Here is a 21,701-nt window from a genome sequence, read left to right on the forward strand (position 1 = left end):
ATTTTATTTCAAATTTTTTCTCTGTTATTGATACTTCATTCTTTACCTGAGACAACATCCCCAAAATTAATAGGAAAGAATAAATAACTAATACTTTAAAATATTTATTATGCACCTTCTGTTCTCAGACCCTTACATGATTAAATCATTTAATTCTATGAAGTGGGTATCATTTTCATTTATCCCTGCTTTTCAAAGAGAAATCTAAAGCATAGAATTTAACTAACTTGCTCAAGGTCATCCAAGTAGTAAAGATTTGCAGCTAGGCAATTTGAATATAAAATGTAAGTTTTAACCCTTATATCGTAGTGTCTAAGAAGGGAATAATGAAATTCAAATGAGCATTGTTGCATGTTCAGAAATTATACATGGAGTCAACTTCTCCACATCTTCAAGATGAATCATCAAACTATGATATGAGCTAAGATTCTTTCAACTTAATTGTAATTATATTACAAAAGAAGGCCTAGCCACCTCAGTGGGGTAAGCTTATCCAGAGATTAGTCTGTTGACAGAATTTCAAAGAGATTTTAAATAGCTACTGCACTTCTCATTCCGTCTGTCCTTTTCCTGGTTATTATTCAATATTTCATAACTAATTCATGTGGATTAGAAAGAGACTGAAATAGAATCATTTGACCTAAGATGATATTTTTAATAAAAATATTGTATTTTGGAAAGCCTTATGTGATGTCCATCTAGTTCACATTGTTATAATATTTACATACTTACTGAAAGAAATTTTAAAAATCATTTAACAAGTAAAACCCAAATTATCCCATAAACAAAAAATGCTTCTTTTGGAGGAGGAGAAATGGGGATTGATTTTACCCCCATTATCCAGGCTTCCCTTGTGGCTCAGCTGGTAAAGAATCCGCCCACAATGCAGGAGAACTGGGTTCTATCCCTGGGTTGGAAACATTTCCTAGAGAAGGGAAAGGCTATCCACTCCAGTATTCTTGCTTGGAGAATTCCATGGACTGTACAGTCCATGGGGTCACAAAGAGTCGGACACAACAGAGCAACTTTCACTTTCACTTTCACTTTCATCCATTTCTTCATTTTTCTCTAGTGGTAGGCAAGTTTCTATCGTCTGGTCACAGATATGACTCAATATTTTTAAGCAATGACTGAATCAAAGCCTCCAGACTTTTCCTCAGAAGAAAAAAAGAGTTCAACAATTTATAAATGGCACCATTTTGCAACTTTATTGTCCCACAGAGCAAAACATTTTTAATGGAAATTTATTCTAATATTTGTTTTCCCCCTTAAAAATACATTAGTACCATAAACTAGATATCATTAAAAATTTCAATATTATGATTTGGAAATAAGTATGACATCTATCGTATCGTAAAACATTATCTATGTTCTAGATATGCAGTTCCAGACAGGGTGAGAAATATCTTGTGAGTAATTTTATAATAATTATGAATTCAATGTATTAAAATATACTACATGGCTCAGACCTTGCAACTTACAACTGAAAGACTATTCTCTAGCCTTTTTTTGCAAAGGGTAAAGCCTGTGAAGGGCCTCCCTTGTGGCTCACTGAGAAAGAATCTGCCTGCCAATAAGATCCCCTGGAGAAGGAAATGGAACCCACTCCAGTATTCCTGCCTGGAGAATACAGAGGAGCCTGGCAGGATATAGTTCATAGGGTCGCAAAGAGGCAGACACGACTTAGCGACTGAACAACTACAAAGCCTGTGAAAGGGACTATCTATTTTTTTCATAGAACTGAATTAGAGCTTTGAATTCAGGGTACCAAAAGTGTAACTTATTATTGAAGTTATTATTGAACTCCAATAATGTATTTAGACACTATCTGCAGCACTGAAGTCCCAGAGATGAAAAAGGCTTGGCTTCCTTAGATAAGATTATTTCAACCTTCTGTGGCATATTCAATTTTAAAGTCAAGCACACATTTCAGTGGAACCATTGAGAAGGACAGTGGGGCCAGTGGTAAAATACAAACAGAATTCAAGAAGGTCATGATACTAGAGCAGAAGATTAAGAGATACAGATGCATCATCACGTAAAACCTAACAGACGGACTGTATCCAGAAAGAAGTTATAGACAGAGATAGCCTTCTCCAGGGGATCTTCCCGACCCAGGGATCAACCCTGGGTCTCCTACACTGCACACAGATTCCTTACCATCTGAGCAACCAGGGAAGCCCAAAAATAGCCATAAGCATAAACAAAAAAGATGAACAAGTAGCTTGTAACATGCAGGGTCATAACAAACCAGTGATAAGAGTAGACTTGGAGCCTTTGGTTAAAAGCATGGGCTCCAGAACCAGACTGTCGGGTTCCCATCCCAGCTAGATCCTAATCTCTAACTGTGGGTGGTAAGTCATTTAACCCTCCTGTGCCTCAGTGTTCCCTTTATAAAATGGAAATGATGATGATAATAGGATTATCCCATATGAGTGTTTTCAAGATTTTATGCTCAAGATGCTTAAACAAGCAACTAGCATGGAGGAGGCACACAATAAAAGTTACTGTCACCATTTTTAAAATATGAGGGCAAGAAAGCCAAGGCACCACATTCAAAAATCAAGCCTTGAAACTAACTCTATTCCTAACCTCCACCAGCAGTATCACAAATAACAAAGAAAACAGAAAGAATCGGGGCTGACATCATGAATGTATTTGCAAAGCCCCATCACCATACAGATCTATGACAACAGCTCAGTAGCATCACCTTTCCTTATGGAGCATGTATATTTATACACTGATTTTGAAGATGACAGCTTTTGTGCTCCTTAATCTGTAGTGACTGGCATATTGCCAATAAGAAATAACTGAGTCAAGGACACTGTGTTTCAAATTTAAAATGCAATACAGACTCCCTGTTACAAGGCAAATTCTTCATTTCCAATTGTTGACTCAGATAATACTTAAAAAAAAAAGAATTTCAGCTGTTTAAATTTAGCATGCTGAGAAAGACCAATCTTAAAATATTGTTTGGCATTATGCCCATAACATTTTCATTTTATTCCTTGTTAGTATTTGTCTTCTGTGATGAGACGACAAATGACAGTAATCATGTTATTCTCCTTAACACTTCAAATTTTACCTAAATGAACCATTTTGCTTTTATCCTCACCAGTTAAAGATGGCCTTTCATTTCCTGGCAAATTTTCAGAAGGTGATTATGCAAGAGCCAGTGATATTTCCAAGTACTGTTTTACCTCTTCAGTCATCATCTGGTCTTTCTCCCTACTTTTCTTTGAATCATCATCTTTACTCTTAAACACACAGACACGCACACACACGCAAAGGAGATTATCTGAACACAAGGCTAATCTAATTTTTATAATCAGACCTATTTAAGGAGACATTTTGATTCTCTGCTTTATCTGGGTCTTTAAACATCTCCACCCCACACACAGCCCGAAGAGGTTGTTTTTAAAAGTTCCTCAGAGCACAGAATCTAGACAAGGTCTCAGCCCAGCCTCCAACCATGTGATCTCCTTATTTTACTCCCACATTAACTCCATCATCTTTCTTCCCAGCAAAGATGCCCTCGGCTTCATTTTCATGATTCATGAAGCCAGAGCAGAACACTGAAATTGGAATTGTAAAGTACGCCAAATTTGGTTTTGGGGTCAATTTAGGTTCCAATTTAAGCAGATTCAATCTTGGGTATCAGTAAAGCTGAGAGTTCTCTCTGGACTGATATAATTTTTCAAGCACTCTGAGCCCACACCATCTGCAAAACAATAAGTTCATTCCACTTGATCTGTGGTACAGTACTGTTGTAATAAAACAAAGTGACAAAGTGATGAAGAGTTGGAGCTAGTCACACTTGAGGGCTAATCCAAGCCCACCATTTACTAAATATGTTCCTTTGGTAATTTACTTATTCCCTCTGGGGCTGAATTTCTTATAAATGGGAGAGAATGCCATCTCTTACCTGTAGCTCTTATCCCATAAGTGAGAAAAGATATTCAAAGTGCTTAACCTTGGGAAGGGCATGATAGGAGAAGGTACAAACTACTTGGTTTAAAATAAATAAAATACAAAGATGTAATATACAGCTCGGGTTATACAGCCAACATTTTATAATTTTTCAATGGAATGCAATCATAACAATACTGAACCACTATGTTATACACTTGAAACGCATACTGTAAATCGACTACAATTATAAAGCAAACAAACAAAGTGCTTAACCTAAGTCCTGCCATTACCGCACTCACCATAACCAGGAACTTCTAATGGGTTACACAGTGAGAAAACCACCATACATGCAAATAACTTAAGGAGCTATCAAGGAGTCGAACCTACTTCACAGTTAATACCTTAAGGATGAACAGGTGGGTGGGATGCTTACTGGAGGTCATATTTTGTGTTGGTGTTTTGCAAGAGAAAGAAAATGCCATGGATGCAAGAGGAACACTAGGAAGAGGCTTCTCCAATATCTTGTCTAGAGTTTCCTCCAGGCAGGTGCTTCGAAGCTAAAGGCGTTACTCTTGTAAAGAGAATAATGCTAGAGTACCAAGCATACGTAAGTACAGTTCTATTCCTGAGGCCAGCCAGGAAGAGAAGCACCCAGGAAAGGATATTCTTAAAATACCATTTCAAGCCTAGATATCAACATCACAGTCATGATTGGTAGGCAGAATTAGATTGAGGGACCAGATGATCTTCGTCTGGCTTGTCTGGCCACAACTCTTCCTTCTTTCACGTGTGCAAGGAAAAGCATGAGTCACAGGATACTTGTCTAGTTCAGACTCTGTTCCAAGAAACCTTACCAATGGTTTAAACTTTAAAATAATTATTTTATTCCAAAAATGGCTTTGAAAATCTTCTCCTCAGATATAACACGAGGTTTGTTTACCAATAGGACAACCAAAATACCAAGCAAAGGTATTCCCCAAACTCAATACCACCTGTCTAAGTTTTTTCTTTAAAGAAATCCTGAAGGCCTCCTATTCAATCTAAATTCTTGTCAATTTCAACCAGGCTCTCAGGCTGATTTTTATTCTCTTTAGCTAAATTATTGAGGTTCGGATAATGATTTATTCTAGAGTTATCTGGGAACTACTTATAAACTCACAACAAACATATTATTTTAGTCTTTGTATAGATTGTTTTTTCTTTTTTGCTAAAAACTTTAAACACCATCATGCACGCACTATCATAACAAATATATCCCCTGGATTATATTTGACTTTGTGATGTAAGTTTTTTTGCACTGAGAAATTATGCATGTCTGGAATGGATTACCTCCAACAAGCTGGGTATTGCAATAAGAACACAGATATACCTGGAGATCCCTAAGATGCATAAAGTTATTAAATTATATTCAGAATATGTTTATAATAAAACATGATTAGGTGGTTAGAGAAATATTGATAAAACCAAAAACTAAAATATTTGGAAATTATTAAACTAATTGGAAAAGACTGATCTTTTGTTTCCTCTTTTCTAATAATAGAGAATTCAGATTACTTTATATTTCACAATAGTTGCTTCATATGGTTTTGACACCCCTTTCCACCTATAGAATTTATGGCAGTACATGAAAGTGTTCAGCTCAAAATTCTGGATTCTGTTTTGGATAACCTCTGCTTTTCCATTAATATTTCTTAGAGAAAACTATAGTAACATAGTATTGTCTTCAAGGATCCTGTAGCTAAATCTAGTTTTTTTGTGACATATTCTTTCTGCTTGAGAGAGTCCCCTTTTTTTCTCCATTATAAAAATCTAGTCAGTGGAAAAGAGGACCTGGCTAGAAATACCCCAGTGTTCTTAGATTATTCCTGGTTTCCTTTTTGAAAAAGACCTTTCATGTTCTGCTTGTATTCACATTCATTTGGTCATTTGCTTTACAATGAGCTGACCTGTTTCTAAGTCCTTTTAAAAGTTGGTTATCTGCAATTTGAGCAACCAGTAGAAGTCATTTTTTTTTTTAAGTTTTTTAAGCCTCAATTTTTTTTGTTGTTTTTTTTGTCAGTGAACACAATGCTGCTTGGATCTAAGTATAAATCCATGTATGTAATAAACCAACACTTACAAATTTCAAAGAAGGCACCGTTTAGCAAGTGGAAGGGATTATTGCAGTAGTAAGAAAGTGGGGGAATCCTGTACCCACTAAAGAGTACTTGAATGTTTCTCACATCATCAGTGTTGCCTCAGGTTGTTGCCTAGCAATTATTTAAAGATCTACTTCACGTCTTAATAAAGTAAATTAAAGACTCTTGTTTTGTTTGATGGCTTCTGTACAGGTTAGGAATAAGTCTGGAATGAAACTTAATTAACTGGGCATTTGAAAATCTAAGCCAGCCTCCTCACAAATTTTCTGTTGAAAATGCAAGCTGTTATGCATTAGTAACTTTCAGAAGCCCACTCTTGTAAATAAATCTAGAAAACGCATTCACCAGTGTTGTTGCCGAAAATCACCATAAACAGGATGCTTCCTGCAGACCTACCCGACAAGCAGTGTCCGTAGGTACCTAACTGAGAGTAACTCGGTTACAGCCTAACTAGGACAGAAGTCAAAGACACAAACCGATTCAATATCTCGTGGAGAATCCAAAGCTCTGCTTTTCTAACTTTCCTCGCCATTTCTGGTCAGCTTCCCTTCCCCCCGCACCACATACCCAGAAGCCACTCAAATTACCAACCGTGTCGAGCTGAACTTACTGCAGTGTGATGCAGGCGAAGGCTGGGCACAGCTCTGAAGCCAGAGCGACTGCTTTTCCGGAGAGGAACCGGGACTCGCCAGCTAACAGGATCCCTTCCAATTCACACGCTCCGCTCAGTCAGAAGGCTCCCTCACAGCTCGGCTTCCCCAGAGGAGTGGAGCTTCAAGAACTCTGCTCACAGCATCTCCTCCTCTCGACTTCCACCCCCCTTCCAGAACACCCAGCCCAGTCCAACTAGTGTATGAGAGATGGAAATCCACTTCCAGTCAACAACACGGGCTGCCGGCAGCCTCCCGGTTCCTGACAATTTGCAACTCAAAAACCGCGGAGGCTGAAAGCTGGAGGTTTCCGGATCCTCAAAGTCATCTTCGGCAGCCCCCCTCCCCACCCCTCACTCCTCCCACTTCCCTCCTCCTCTACCGCGGCCGCCTCCAGGCTCCCACTAGGTATCACGAATGATTATTTTATTATCCATACCAATAAGCATCAGGAGGAATTTGTCAGAGATGAAATACCTGTTGTCCATGACTAATGCTCTTCTCTCATGTCTTTGAGTCCTTGATTTAGAGCAAGATGCGTTGATATTGAAGTGTGCGCGCGCGCGTGTGTGTGTGTGTGTGTGTGTGTGTGTGTGTAGCGAGGAGGAGGCGATCCACTCAGCGGCTGCAAGCAACAGCCTTGCCTATCTCTGGCTGCCGCTTCTACAGCTGCTGCTGCTACTACTGCTGTTGGAACTCAGGGAAAATGAGACAGGAGACGGTGCTCTACAGCTATTTAACTGCTGGACCAGTTATAAGACAAGGGAGGAGACTGGACAGGTATGAGTGGCTGTCATTGAAGCACTGAGCTTGATTCACGGCAATTACTACCATTCAGAATACAATTCCCCTCCAACAGGAAAGCTGATACCTGTCTGTCTCTCCTTTCAGCCAACTAAAGTCCTTGATGGGTCATTGTTCATCAATGACCTGCCTAACCCACTTCTAGAAACTAGCAGCTGCACACTCTTTCTATATTCAGACTTGGTAACCTGGGAACAGGTGATTGGGGGATGGATGAGGATGAAGAAGGAAAGGATGGGAGAGAGTAGGCGAATATTAAAAGAGTTGTACATATGTCTAACCAATTAGGGCACAGGTAAAAATGAAAGTTTTGAGTTATGCATATAAAATAATGAATTGGGAGGGTAATAAAAATATAAGTCAGTTAAAAAAAAAAAAAAGCTTGTTTTACAAAATGTGTGCAAAGCCAGACAGCTATTAAGGAGTGTGTTTACAGCTTAAATGCAGAGAATGTTGATATACATGCCCCTGGATGTCTCTCAGCTCCCCTGTGATACATCTACTGTGATTTCAATGTGTTAATAACACTGTCAGATACAAATTCTGGTGAAACCTACTGGTTACCACTGTCTATGAATGTTCCCTTTCTCCTTATTGGCTGCTCGTTCCCTGCCCTGTTATATCTCGAGATTATTCTCACACAAGGTGATATGCAGCAGAATTTATAAATTAAAGAGGGTCTCCAAACCCCCCCAAGACTAGAATACTTCTTAATGACTAAATTTGTCTGCTATAGTCTGTCTTCATGCTCTTATTCTGTAATAGGATGGGAGACTATGAACACACACATGCACGAGCACGCACTCACACACCTTAATTGAATATTACTTTTAATCCTCTTTCAGCATTCAATTTTCTGAACTAAAAATAAACTTTATTTTTTATTTTATTAGTAATGAACACCTTTAATTATCTCTACCTTGCTCTGAGCAATTTTCATATTTGCCATACATTTTCCCAGTTGTTAGGGATTGTAGAGTCAGGATTAAATTGAACAGATGTTAATGCAAAAAAAGAAAAAGCCCTTGGAAATACAACAGGGAACCCAGAAGGAGGGAAGAAACCCAAAAGGATTAGACAGTACATCTTTTCCTGATCTGTTTACATTAGAAAAATCACTGCCTTTAGCAAAACAAAGGCCAGTTAATGTTCAAAGCATTTCTCAATTATCCAGTAAATATCAATTTTACTAAACCAACCCAACTACAATTGTAACAGGAAAAAAAAAAGTTTTCTTTCAAAAATCATGCAATACAGTAAATTCAGAGTATCTACAACTTTTCAAATGTCAAATTCTAATGAAAACTGATGCCAAACAGCCACATATTTTTGCCTCAATTTCTTCCGTGGTGTCTCAGATGGTAAAGCGTCTGCCCGCAATGCGGGAGACCCGGGGTTCGATCCCTGGCTTGGGAAGATCCCCTGGGGAAGGCAATGGCAACCCACTCCAGTACTCTTGCCTGGAAAATCCCATGGACAGAAGAGCCTGGTAGGCTACAGTCCATGGGGTCACAAAGAGTTAGACACAACTGAGCAACTTCACTTTCACTTTCATTAAATAAGTATCAAACAACATGCAACTGATATTAAAAATCTGAAGAGTAGAGTAGCATGAAAACATACACTACCATATATAAAATAGATAGCCAATGAGAATTTGCTATATGACTCAGGGAACTCAAAGGACCCTGTGACAACCTAAGGGGTGAAATGAGGTGAGAGGTGGGGAGGAGGTACAAGAGGGAGGGGACATATGTATACCGGTGACTGATTCATGTTGATGAATGACAAAAACCAACACAATATTATAAAGCAATTATCCTTCAATTAAAAATGAACAAATTAAAAACATAATAAAAAATGTGAAGAGTAACTCCACATTTCATATTTATATACAGTGGAACCTAAGGAACTAGGCAAAAGTAGTGTACATCACTTAAAGACACATTTGATACAGAGGCTAACTTTATTCCTAAGTGATGTGATATGAAAGTTATCCTGCCTTTCAAGTCCCATAGTTTAGCAATATGGCGAGGGTGGCAGGGGTTCAGCTTTACTTTTACTCTCATTTTAAAAGTCAAATATATTTAGGAAGAGTAGTTACATTGTAAACATTCTAGAGAGAGAGAGAATTTCTTAGATATCTTTATTACAGACAAACAGGAAACTAAAGATCCAGCCTAGATATAAAAGTAAGAACCAGGAAGAATTGAAATAATTGATCATGAGCACTTAGTTTGGCTGGCTTTTAAAAAATTGCTCACAACATTAGTGAGATTTAAAGAAGAAACCACTTTCTTAACAAGACTACCACACAATCCCCAAGGTTTGATAATGGAAGAAGAAAAGTTCAGGTTAGGGATTGATGGCTGACCCTTATCTCTGACCCTTGTAACTCAGTATTTTCCATTTTGGAGGAAAACTTAAAAATAACTGCTTTATAAACTCATGCCCATTTCTCTAAGATGCCTCTTGGCCCCCAGTTCTAAATTTTCAGAAACTTCATAAGGATCACTGTATACTTAATCTAAAAAGATATGATAGAAAAATGGACTTGTCCTATAAATTTCCATTAGTCAAAAAAATCTACAATTTATGGGAATACAGAAAGAAATAATTTCTTAACTTTCAACTAAATCTCTTTTGCCATAGAAACATGTACTCTCAAACTAAATTCAGTGATTTAATAATACTCATTCACTGCAAAGAAAAGCCAAAGGTCAGTAAACCTACAACGGCAGAAGTCCTGTTTGTTTAGCTCGCTCATGTATCTCTGGAATCCATCAAAGTGCTTAAAATATGTGTATGCATAGTAAATAGTTTGTTTGTTTTTTTAATAAATGAGAAAATGAGTCAATGAATCAGCCTATGAATGCAGGGCATTGGAAAGATAAGTGGACAGGGAATAAAGATGTTTAAATTCACCCAGCCCTTACTCTGCTGGTAAATAACTGTGGCACTTTAGGGAAGTGACTCACTTCTTGTGGTTTCAAGCATCCTTTCAGGCATATCACTCAGACCCCACAAAACTGTAATATATGCCTGTCCCCAGTACTTCTCCAAAATGGTTTTTCTACTATACAAATTCAATCAATAAAATTCCCTAAAATCTCATTTCCTGAACGTTGTACAAACCAGTAACAACAGGACCCATATAATCTCTAAGAAACACATGGTTTTCTCCCACTTTTGACTCTTAAATCTGCAAATGGTCTAGTGAATCCTGGGCCAGATGCTTAAAGAAAATAGGATGTTACACACTTAAATGTCTTTCTAAAATAATAGTCCTGAATCAGTGATTACAAGCAAGACCTTTGTTGACCTTCTACAAATAGAAATAAGGTAAATCTTATACAAACAAAAACATTATGAGAAGCAGAGCTTAAATAATGTAATACCATAGATTACTTACAGTAAATATAAGTCCATGTTCAATCACAGACTTTTATGTAAACTGGTATTTAAAAACACCTTGTCGTGTTAATTTTATTCAATAAACATTTACTGAACATCCATTTACTGCAAAGCATTGGAAAGACACACACAGTCCAATTGCATTTAAAGGACATATGGCCCCACAAAAAATGTATTCCTACTTTGTAATTAAAATTTTTTGATTTAAGTATATTATGATTTATAAAAATAAAATAGTTCAAACTTATATCAAACATGATTTAAAACCTAGCCAAATTTGACTTAGATGATGAAAGGAGAGCTACCTCTTAAAGTGAGCAGACTGTCACATGGGGAATATTCCACTGGTTTCCAATCCGTGAACCAGTAGATGTAGGCTGGGAGGTTGGGGAAGATCCAGAAAAGATACAATCTTATGGAACTGACTTTAAAAAGTAATATTCACAACACGCTGGCTATGGGCAGGCCCTTTGACCTCATCTAGTTCAATTTTCATATTTTATAGGCTAGAAACTAACATCTTATTTCATCATGGTTTATTGCTGGGAAGGTTATTTATGGGTTTCTCCACTGTGAAGGAACAGCATAGTGTTACAGACTGGAGTACCAGACCATCTTACCTGCCTCCTGAGAAACCCGTATGCAGGACAAGAAGCAGTAGTTAGAACTGGACATGGAACAACAGACTGGTTCAAAATTGGGAAAAGAATACGTCAAGGCTGTATACTGTCATCCTGTTTATTTAACTTTTATGCAGAGTACATCATGCAAAGTACCAGGCTGGATGAAGCACAAGCTGAAATCAAGATTACAGGGAGAAATATCAGTAACCACAGATATGCAGATGACACCACCCTAATGGCAAGAAAGTGAAGAGGAACTCAAGAGCTTCTTGACGAAGGTGAAAGAGGAGAGTGCAAAAGCTGACTTAAAACACAACATTAAAAAAATGAAGATCATGGCATATGGTCCCATCACTTCATGGCAAATAGATGGGGAAATAATGGAACCAGTAATAGACTTTATTTGCTTGGGGTCCAGAATCATTGTGGATGGTGACTGCAATGATGAGATTAAAAGAAGCCTGCTCCTTGGAAGAAAAGCTACGACAAACCTAGCAGCATATTAAAAAACAAAGACATCACTTTGCTGGCAAAGATCCATATAGTCAAAGCTATGGTTTTTCCAGTAGTCATGTAAAGATGTGAGATTTGGACCATAAAGAAGGCTGAGTGCCAAAAAATTGATGCTTTTGAACTGCAGTGTTGGAGAAGACTCTTGGAGTCCCTTGGACAGCAAGGAGATGAAACCTGTCAATCCTAAAGGAAATCAGTCCTGAATATGCATTGGAAAGGCTGATACTGAAGCTGAAGCTCCAATACTATGCCACCTGATACAAAGAACAAACTCACTGGAAAGACCCAGGTGCTGAGAAAGACCGAGGGCAAGAGGAAAAAGGGGCGACAGAGGATAAGATGGTTGCATGGCATCACTGTCTCGATGGACATGAGTTTAAGTAAACTCAGGGAGATAGTGAAGCACAGGGAGGCCTGACATGTTGCAGTTTATGGGGTCACAGAGTCAGACACAACTTAGCTACTGAACAACAACAACAACAGGTACATTATCAGGATCTCGGGAGAAGAAAGAAATGGGCAGAAAATGCAATTGATCCAATAATGGATGAAAATATGCCTTCACTGAGGTGTAATCAACAAAATTAGAATATATTTAAAGTGTACAGTGTGGTAATTTGAGGTGCATATACATTATGAAAGAATTTCCATTACCAACTTAATTAACATACCCATCACTTCATGTATTTGATTATTTTATTTTTGTGAAAACACTTAACGCTTCTACTCTCATAGCAAATTTCTATTATAAAATATAGTTTTACTTACTATGTCACCATGTTATGTATTAGGTCCTCAAAATATATTCATCTTAAAAATGAAAGTGTGTATCCTTTTACCAGCCTCTACCTAATTCTCCCACTACTGTTGATAGTTCAACTATTTTTTAAATTCCATATATAAATAAAATCATGCAGTATTTTTTTTCTCTTACTTATTTTACATAGTTTAATGCCCTCCAGGATCACCTATATTATTAAAAACTACAGAATTGCCTTCTTTTCAAGGCTGAGTTATATATATATATATATATATATATACATATATATATATATGTGTGTGTGTGTGTGTGCATGTGCGTGTGCGTGTGTGTGTGTGTGTGTGTGTGTGTGTGCCCCAGGTAATTGCAGAGTGCTGGAGGCCACAAAAAGGAGAACGCTCCTTTTGGATCAACACTCTTGGCAGGTCATGGGTGGGACTCACAGTGACCTCACGGCTGTCTCTTGCAGCTAATGCTCCTGCCTAGAGTGAGAGCTACTCCCTGGTTCCCAAAGGGTACCCACCAGAGGACACAGAACAGGATGTCTAGAATGAAAAATGCAACTTAGGCTGAAGGGCAAGGAGAAGCAGATGCTCTGCAGTGGCCAGAGAATGTTTACATGCTGAGGTGGAGGTGCGTCCTGTTACGTGGGTATGGGCGTGGGAATAATGGCTTCCCTGGTGGCCCAGACAGTAGAGAATCTAACCACGATTCACGAAACCCAAAGTTTGATCCCTGGGTTGGGAAGATCCCCTGGAGAAGGGAGTGGCTACCCGCTCCAGTGTTCTTCCCTGGAGAAGTTCAAGGACAGAGGAGATGTATTTTCCTTATTCATTCATTGGTTCACAGGCACTTAGGTTGTTTCTATACCTTGGCTATTGTGAATAATGCTGTCATGAACATGGGAGTAGAAATACTTCCTCAGGATCATGATTTCCCTTCCTTTGGATATATATGTATACACACACAGATGTGAGAATCTTGGATCATACAGTATTCTTAATTTTCTGAGGAATCTGCATACTGCTTCATATAGAAGTCACATTGATTTATTTTCCCACCTACAATTCACGAGTTCCCATTTTTCACATCCTTGCCCCCATTTAGCTCTTGTCTTTTTTATAACAGACATCCTAACAGGTGTAAGGTAACATATCACTGTGGTTTTGATCTGCTCTGATCTATGTTATTTCCTTCCTTCTACTAATGAGCTTAGTTTGTTCTTTTTTTTTCTAGTTCCTTGAGGTCTAAAGCTAGGTCATTTATTTGAGATCCTTCCTTTTTCTAAATGTAGGCATTTATCACTACCAGCTTCTGTCTTCCAACTGATTATGCTGCATCTCATAAGTTTGGTATGTTGTGTCTCCAACTTCATTTGTCTCAAGATTTTTTTTTTTTTTTGATCCATTTGTTGTTAAGGAGCTTGCTGCTTAATCTCTACATATTTGTGAATTTTCACTTTTTCCTTTTGCAGTTGGCTTCCAGTTTTATACTGCTGTGCTAGAAAAAGATGCCTGATATGGTTTCAATCTTTGTAAATTTATTAAGACTTGTTATATGTTCAAGCTGGTTTTCAAAAAGGTAGAGGAACCAGAGATCAAATTGCCAACATCCGCTGGATCATGAAAAAAGCAAGAGAGTTCCAGAAAAACATCTATTTCTGCTTTCTTGACTATGCCAAAGCCTTTGACTGTGTGGATCACAATAAACTGTGGAAAATTCTGAAAGAGATGGGAATACCAGACCACCTGATCTGCCTATTGAGAAACTTGTATGCAGGTCAGGAAGCAACAGTTGGAACTGGACACGAAACAACAGACTGGTTCCAAATAGGAAAAGGAGTACGTCAGGCTGTATATTGTCACCCTGATTATTTAACTTATATGCAGAGTACATCATGAGAAACGCTGGACTGGAAGAAACACAAGCTGGAATCAAGATTGCCGGGAGAAATATCAATAACCTCAGATATGCAGATGACACCACCCTTATGGCAGAAAGTGAAGAGGAACTAAAAAGCCTCTTGATTAAGGTGAAAGTGGAGAGTGAAAAAGTTGGCTTAAAGCTCAACGTTCAGAAAATGAAGATCATGGCATCCGGTCCCATCACTTCATGGGAAATAGGTAGGGAAACCGTGGGAACAGTGTCAGACGTTATTTTTCTGGACTCCAAAATCACTGCAGATGGTGACTGCAGCCATGAAATTAAAAGACACTTACTCCTTGGAAGGAAAGTTATGACCAACCTAGATAGCATATTCAAAAGCAGAGACATTACTTTGCCAACAAAGATTCATCTAGTCAAGGCTATAGTTTTTCCTGTGGTCATGTATGGATGTGAGAGTTGGACTGTGAAGAAGGCTGAGTGCCGAAGAATTGATGCTTTTGAACTGTGGTGTTGGAGAAGACTCTTGAAAGTCCCTTGGACTGCGAGGTGAACCAACCAGTCCATTCTAAAGGAGATCAGCCCTGGGATTTCTTTGGAAGGAATGATGCTAAAGCTGAAACTCCAATACTTTGGCCACCTCATGCAAAGAGTTGACTCATTGGAAAAGACTCTGATGCTGGGAGGGATTGGGGGCAAGAGGAGAAGGAGACGACAGAGAATGAGATGGCTGGATGGCATCACTGACTCGATGGATGTGAGTCTGAGTGAACTCCGGGAGTTTGTGATGGACAGGAGGCCTGGTGTGCTGCAATTCATGGGGTCGCAAAGAGTCGGATATGACTGAGCGACTGATCTGATCTGATCTGATCTGACCAAATGATCACAATATACATCTTAAATATCTTATAATTTTACATGCTGACTACACCTCAATAAGCCTGAAACTTTAAAAAATTTAAATAAAAGCTATGAACTTATATACAAAACAGAAAGAGATTCACAGACACAAAATCAACCTTATGAGTACCTGATTACCAAAGGGGAGAGAAGAGAGGAGTGATAATTTAGGAGTTTGAAATTAACATATACACACTAATTTATATATATATATATATATATATATATATATATATGTATATAAACATTTCAGACTCTTTTGTCGACTGTGATGGCTACTCCATTTCTTCTAAGGGATACTTACCCACAGTAGTAGATATAATGGTCATCTGAGTTAAATTCACCCATTCCAGTCCATTTTAGTTCAGATTCCTAAAATGTTGATTTTCACTCTTGCCATCTCCTGTTTGACCACTTCCAATTCGCCTTGATTTATGGACCTAACATTCCAGGTTCCTATGCAATATTGCTCTTTACAGCATCAGACCTTGCTTCTATTACCAGTCACATCCACAACGGGGTATTGTTTTTGCTTTAGCTCCATCTCTTATTCTTTATAGAGTTATTTCTCCACTGATCTCCAGTAGCAAATTAGGCACTACCAACCTGGGGAATTCATCTTTCAGTGTCCTATCTTTTTGCCTTTTCATACTGTTCATGGGGTTCTCAAGGAAAGAATACTGAAGTGGCCAAAGAAAGGCAATGCCAAAGAATGCTCAAACTACTGCACAATTGCACTCATCTCACATACTAGTAAAGTAATGCTCAAAATTCTCCAAGCCAGGCTTCAGCAATATGTGAACCATGAACTTCCTGATGTTCAATCTGGTTTTAGAAAAGGCAGAGGAACCAGAGATCAAATTGCCAACATCTGCTGGATCATCAAAAAAGCAAGAGAGTTCCAGAAAAACATCTATTTCTGCTTTATTGACTACACCAAAGCCTTTGACTGTGTGGATCACAATAAGCTGTGGAAAATTCTGAAAGAGATGGGAATACCAGACCACCTGACCTGCCTCTTGAGAAACCTATATGCAGGTCAGGAAGCAACAGTTAGAACTGGACATGGAACAACAGACTGGTTCCAAATAGGAAAAGGAGTACGTCAAGGCTGTGTATTGTGACCGTGCTTATTTAACTTATATGCAGAGTACATCATGAGAAACATTGGGCTGGATGAAGCACAAGCTGGAATCAAGATTTCCATGAGAAATATCAATAACCTCAGATATGCAGATGACACCAGCCTTATGGCAGAAAGGGAAGAAGAACTAAAAAGCCTTTTGATGAAAGTGAGAGAGGAGAGTGAAAAAGTTGGCTTAAAGCTCAACATTCAGAAAACTAAGATCATGGCATCTGGTCCCATCATTTCATGGCAAATAGATGGGGAAGCAGTGGAACAGTGACCAACTTATTTGGGGGTGGGGGGCGGTGCTCAAAAATCACTGCAGATGGTGACTGCAGCCATGAAATTAAAAGACGCTTACTTCTTGGAAGGAAAGTTATGACCAACCCAGTCAGCATATTAAAAAGCAGAGACATTACTTTGCCAACAGAGGTCCACCTCATAAAGACTATGGTTTTCCAGTAATCATATATAGATGTGAAAGTTGGACTATAAAGGAAGCTGAGTGATGAAGAATTGATGCTTTTGAACTGTGGTGTTGGAGAAGAATCTTGGGAGTCCCTTGGACTGCAAGGAGATCCAACCAGTCCATCCTAAAGGAAATCAGTCCTGAATATTCATTGGAAGGACTGATGCTGAAGCTGAAGCTTTAATACTTTGGCCACCTGATGGGAAGAACTGACTCATTTGAAAAGACCCTGATGGTGGGAAAGACTGAAGGCAGGAGGAGAAGGGGATGACAGAGGATGAGATGGTTGGATGGCATCACTGACTCAATGGAGATGAGTTTGAGTAAACTCCAGGAGAGGGAGGCCTGGAGTGCTGTGGTCCATGGGGTTGTGAAGAGGCAGACACGACTGAGCTACTGAACTGAACTGATATACAAACACATTGTAGACAGATGCTTTACCGTCTGTGCCACCAGCGAAGTCAGACGGTAAAGTGTCTGCCTACAATGCAGGAGACCCGGGTTCGATCCCTGGGTCAGGGAAGATCTCCTGGAGAAGGAAATGGCAACTCACTCCAGTATTCTTGCCTGGAAAATCCCATGGATAGAGGAGCCTGGTAGATTACAGTCCATGGGGTCGCAAAGAGCCAGACATGACTGAGTGACTTCATAAACAAAAAACAATCAAGGGCTTAATATGTAACACAAAGAACTATACTCAATTCTGTAATAACTTTAAAAGGAAAAGCATCTGAAAAAGAATACTCATACAGACACACACAAATCACTTTGCTGTATACCTGAAACTAACACAATATTGTAATTGTACTTCAACTTTAAAAAAAAGCAAAACAACAAAACAAAACAACTCTGCTGTAGTTCTGTTGGAGTTGTGAATGCCAAGCTCTACTGGCTGTCAGAGGCCAGGCGATCTGATGGTCACACCCCTCAGGTGGTTGTCATAAAAACTGGGACCCAGGGTCTTTAAATGAGCTATTTCCAGAAAGATGTTGGTGATCTGGTTTTATTGTTAGAGTGCACTCGAGGAAGGAAGCAGTGGAAGTGCCCACTGGCTCCTCCTGACATCATGGAGAATCACAGCTTGCTCCTAGACACAGGCAAATTAGACCTGAAAAAGGAAGCATCATGTGAAGCATGTAATAAAATCCCTTCCAAGTAAAGAGTGAGAGCATGGCATTTTAGCCTGCTCCTCCTGTGTTGAGCCCTGGGGTAATAGTTTGGTTAGTTCTTGAGCGCCTGTTAAGAACTGCTTCTTTGTTTTCAATAGCCCAGATGGTTTTGTGGACATAAGCCCCTTTGACTTTCAGAACCGTCCCTCACATGGAAGCCTCAAAAGCTGGTCCATTGAGGTGCGCTTCAAACCATTCACTCCTCAGAGAGAAGCTAGGAGTTAGGGGTTCCCTCCTAAGTATATGGCTCTGTGCCAGGAGTGGGGTTTCTGGGGAGAGGATGTCTCAGCTTTTTCTACCCACTTTGATGTTGGTATTTTCTCATTCACCTGAAGTGGAGGAGTCGCTCAGCTAGTTTCCGGGTTTCTCTCAGCTCTGTATTTGTAGCTGTGCAAGTGGTGCCGCCGTGAGCTGCTCCTACAAGACGTTCGGGAGCCAGTGTGGCCATCTTGGTCCCTCTCAAAATGAGGATAATAACAGCACCATAGAGGGATTTAGAGACTCAAAGAATTCGGCACGTGGAAAGCACACAGCTCTCTGCCTGGCAGAGTTCCACATGCACTTATGCACCTATATGCCTGTGCATGTATACACCCACACATCCACACAGGCATTCACACATACATACATATACACACACTCACACACACACACACACATACACACATGCTCACACTCACATGCACACACATTCTCACACACACACACAAGAACTATCAGTCTTATGATTATTATCTTTCCTCCTCACTGGAGGCTAAGGTTTAAGTAAACAGCTTTCCTGTTATTTAATTTACTTTGAATGAATAACAATGTAGAATCTGCATGATTCACTTATGGGCAGCAAGCACACTGCTAGTATGATAAAAGACACTTTTTAAAATCACACAGAACTCCCCCTCTATTTCAAGGATGGTAAATGGTGCTGTAAAGAGATCTGACAGAACAAGTGATAATATGAATTACTGAAGAAACAGCTCAACGAAATTTTTTAAAGCATCCACACTGTGTAAAGTCCTGAGCTACACACATGGTTAAGCATTACAGAAAATGCAGCAAAACATGATTTAAAGCACAAAATAGAAAGCCTATGACAGAGAAACTGGGGTATTGAAATTGAAGTTTTACATGGGAAATTAGCAGTCTAGCCATTCATTTGACTGTCTCCATGATAGATGTGGATTACACTGTAATTGATTTAGCAGTGGTCATCCACTGAGTGAATTGCAAGACAATTCCTGAAAATGGTCATATTTTATATTGTTTGGTCCCACTGTATTAATTGGACCAATGACTTAAAAGAAGACTGCTGCTGCTAAGTCGCTTCAGTCGTGTCTGACTCTCTGCGACCCCATAGACAGCAGCCCACCAGGCCCCCCCATCCCTGGCATTCTCCAGGCAAGAACACTGGAGTGGGTTGCCATTTCCTTCTCCAATGCATGAAAGTGAAAAGTGAAAGGGAAGTCGTTCAGTCGTGTCCGACTCTTCGCGACCCCATGGACCGCAGCCTACCAGGCTCCTCTGTCCATGGGATTTTCCAGGCAAGAGTACTGGAGAGGGGTGCCATTGCCTTCTCCGTAAAAGAAGACAAAGCATACCTATTCTGCAATGACTGATTTTTTTGTTGTTGTTGTTACTAAGAAACCAGATAGGTGGATTTAAATAATTCTCTAATTCTAGAACAACATCCTCGTCATTCTCTCTAACACTCTAGAGCTATTTGTTTGTCTTTTCCTAGAATTACAGGTCAAACTGTATGTCTATTGTATTTGTACATGGCTTACAAACATAAAACACTCATGTATACTTATGGCTGATTCATGTTAATGTATGGCAGTAAACAACACAATATTGTAGAACAATTATCCTTCAGTTAAAAATTTTAAAAAGAGAAAACACTCAAAGATTTTTCAATTGCACTGATATGGACTTGTAATAAATAATCCTTTTAAATGCAGTTTTTGAAAGAGAATACCTAAGTCTTCATGTAATAGCTGAATATTTAAAAGCAAATATGGGATTCTCTTATAGCTCTTGTTAGCAAAGAATCTGCCTGCAATGTAGGAGATTCAGTTTTGATTCCTGGGTCGGGAAGATGCCCTCTGGAGAAGAAAGTAGCAACCCACTTCAGTATTCTTGCCTGGGAAATCAAGAATGGAAATCAAGCTTGAAATGGATAATTTCAAGCTTATTAGCTTGATAATTTATAGATACTTTAGCTTTAAGCTATTTAACTGGTTAAATATGGGTTACATTACTTAAGTTTAGGAAAGACAGCCGTAAGATGAAATGCAGGGATTTCTGACTAGGGCTAGAGGTTGAAAAGCTTTCTATTGTATCCTTTATGTGATTTAAGCTTAAATTTCTATTAAACTGAAACTTACATTTCTATAACTTCTAGAGTGGCAGGTAACCTGGGAGGAAGAGCCTGTATTGAAATCTGTAACAGTAATTATGCCCACCTGCACTATGCATTGACAATGTATATACATACGGATTGTTTCAGGTGAATTTAACAAAGCACGTTGTTGAAAAGACAAATGCTATACAATCACAAAAATTTTAACAAGATTCATTACCTTTATCTTCACTACTGTGAAATCAGCCATCTGTATGATATTTGAAGTTAGTTTGAGAAACTTAGGATGTATCTTTTCAATGAAACTTCTCAGTCCCAGTGAGATAAATATTTACCAAGAGATAAATATAAATACGAAAATATTGAGCACATGCACAAAATAGAGAAGCTCATTCTAAGTCTTAAATTTTTTTTCTTAAACTGAACTCATTTCTTTGTGATGGCTTTCTATGATTTTTTTGCATCCCGTTTGAAAGAGGGGAAAATCACATATGTGACCTGTACACCCCAAGCAGCTATGCCTATTAAGGCAAATTCATTTCTCCCTATAGTGAGTAATTTCTTCTCTTCAGATTGTAACTATTTTTAAATGTCAGATTTTCAAAACACTCAGCGTATAGAAAGATCCCCTGAAAGAGGGGGTGTTTTGGTATCCTGTTATCTTTTTCTAATCATTCTTAACAATTTTTATAATTTGCCATTCTTATGTATACCAATATCAGGTATACACTGCATTATTGGGATTCAGCCTTGTAGTTCTTCTTAGAGTAATATGAGGAGAAACACAACAGTATTTTCCATTGCAGATTTACTAAATAGTTATAAATATAACCAGCCCACTGTTTAAAACTAAAATTTCTTGGCCAATATGAAAAATTAAATTTGCAAATGGGCTTCACTAAATGTCAGTCTACAAATAAATTGCATAATTAAAACAGACAATGACTAAATATATTTTTAAAAATCAGTCACTTTTCCTCAGT

General features: G+C 38.7%; 1 protein-coding gene across 7 annotated transcripts in view; it reads right to left on the reverse strand.

Annotated features, from left to right (window-relative positions):
* DGKB (diacylglycerol kinase beta) overlaps positions 1-7,025 on the reverse strand; it is an 885,919-nt gene extending 878,894 nt beyond the window's left edge. For 5 of the 7 annotated variants that reach the window (XM_025290923.3, XM_025290920.3, XM_025290922.3 and 2 more), the window contains exon 1: positions 6,661-7,024. The gene's annotated coding sequence lies outside the window, so the exon portion shown is untranslated. Of the gene's footprint in view, positions 1-6,660 lie in introns of all 7 variants that reach the window. The other 2 variants (XM_044946500.2, XM_025290921.3) reach the window with 2 other exon arrangements.
* Positions 7,026-21,701: the final 14,676 nt, after the last annotated feature.

This window comes from Bubalus bubalis, chromosome 8 (genome assembly GCF_019923935.1).
Source record: "Bubalus bubalis isolate 160015118507 breed Murrah chromosome 8, NDDB_SH_1, whole genome shotgun sequence".
NCBI classification, from domain to species: domain Eukaryota; kingdom Metazoa; phylum Chordata; class Mammalia; order Artiodactyla; family Bovidae; genus Bubalus; species Bubalus bubalis.